The sequence below is a fragment of the Echinops telfairi genome, unplaced genomic scaffold (assembly GCF_000313985.2).
Source record: "Echinops telfairi isolate 266 unplaced genomic scaffold, ASM31398v2 ScPeMD7_2573;HRSCAF=3158, whole genome shotgun sequence".
In the NCBI taxonomy this organism is placed as follows: domain Eukaryota; kingdom Metazoa; phylum Chordata; class Mammalia; order Afrosoricida; family Tenrecidae; genus Echinops; species Echinops telfairi.
In genome coordinates, this window is record NW_022106471.1 from 231,050 (window position 1) to 233,155 (window position 2,106).

Consider the following 2,106-nt stretch of genomic DNA (forward strand, 5'->3'; position numbering starts at 1 on the left):
GACTTCATTTTGCTTGGATCTACAACCAATGCTCATGGAAAGAGCAGTCAAGAAATCCAGCAGCGCATTGCATTCTGCAAAGCTGCTGCACTGACTTCTAACGTGTTGACGAATAAGGAAGACGTTTTGAGGACTAAGGGTTGCCTGACCCGAGCCATATATATATATTTCCCTCCAACCATATTTTCAATCTCTCTCTCTCTATATGTATATATGTATGTATATATATCCATATACATACATACATAGATATGTATATGTATTTCCCTCCAACCATATTTTCAATCTCTCTCTATATGTATATATGTATGTATGTATATCCATATACATACATACATAGATATGTATATATATTTCCCTCCAACCATATTTTCAATCTCTCTCTATATATGTATATATATGTATGTATGTATATCCATATACATACATACACGTATATGTATATGTATTTCCCTCCAACCATATTTTCAATCTCTCTCTATATGTATATATGTATGTATGTATATCCATATACATACATACACGTATATGTATATGTATTTCCCTCCAACCATATTTTCAATCTCTCTCTCTATGTATATATATGTATGTATGTATATCCATATACATACATACACATATATGTATATGTATTTCCCTCCAACCATATCTTCAATCACCTCTCATGCATGTGAAAGTTGGGCCATGAATAATGAAGACTGAAGAAGAACGAATACATTTGAATTAATGGTTTTGACCAAGAGTATTAAAAGTACCGTGGACTGCCGAAGAAGAAATAAATCTGTCTTGAAGGAAATGTAGCCAGAATGTTCCTGAGAAAGCAAGATGAGACTTGTCTCACACACAATAGGCAGCTTTTCAGGAGAGACAAGGTCCCTGGACAAGGACATCATGCTCAGTAGAGCAGAGGGAGGCTTTAATGAGAATGAAGACAACCTTCAAGAGATGGACTGACATGGTGGCTGCAACAATGGGCTCAGACAATTGTGAGGATGGCAAAGGGCAGGCAGGGTTTTGTCCTGATGGACACTGGGTCACTGTGAGGCGGTACCACCTTGGTAGCCCCTAATGAGAACAAGTAGTTGGGAATCAGATAGATGACAGAAATGGCACCAGGGTTCACCTGATAGAATTGTGCAAGGCTAATCATTTTTTCAAAAACATAAACAGTGACTAAACTTGTGGCCTTGCCTGATGAATTACCCAGGGATTAAATAGACGGCATCTATGAAGCGATCCATATCATCAGTCAGAAAAAAGCCAAGGGCCGACTGTGGAACAGATCATTAATTGCTCATATGCAAACTCTAGTGGAAACCGAAGGTTAAAATGGGTTCATGAGAGCCAAAGTACAACCTGAGTACATCCCACCTGCATTTATAGACCATCTGAAGAGTAGATTTGACATATTGAACATTAATGACCCGAAGAGTTGTGAGATGGAAATCATATATGAAGAAAGCATAAGTTATTAAAAAGAAAAGGCAAAAATGGATGTCAGAAGAGACTCTTTTGAACTTAAGAGTAACTAAAGTTAATGGAAGTTGAGGATTTCTAAGGGTAATTAGAGAAGAGAAATATTATAGTTAAATGTGCAAAGTTCTGGGGAGTTAGAAAACCAAAAGGAAGGAACATGCAGCATTTCTCAAAATAAAAGAACTGCAGAGAACATCAAACCCTGGTGCAATATTGAGGAATTCTATAGGCAAATACTGAATGGTACAGCAAGTGCCAAAAGAAGATGGAGGGGAAGTACATAAGCCCTGTACCAAGAACCACTGGTCAGTTTCCCACAATTTAAGAAGTAACATACGATCAAGAGCAGATGGTATTGAAGGAAGGCCAAGTTGCACTGAAGATATTTAAAAAATAAGATTGCAGGAATTGATAGATTATCAATTGAGATGTTTCAATAAACATAACAAAAACTGGGAGTGTGTTGTCTAGATCAAGAACTTGGAAGACAACTTCCTGGCCAAACTACTAGAATATATCCATATACTTTAAAAAAATCATTTTATTGGGGGCTCATACAACTTTTATCACACTCAATACATCCATTGATGTGTCGAGCACATTTGTACATTTGTTGCCATCATCATTCTC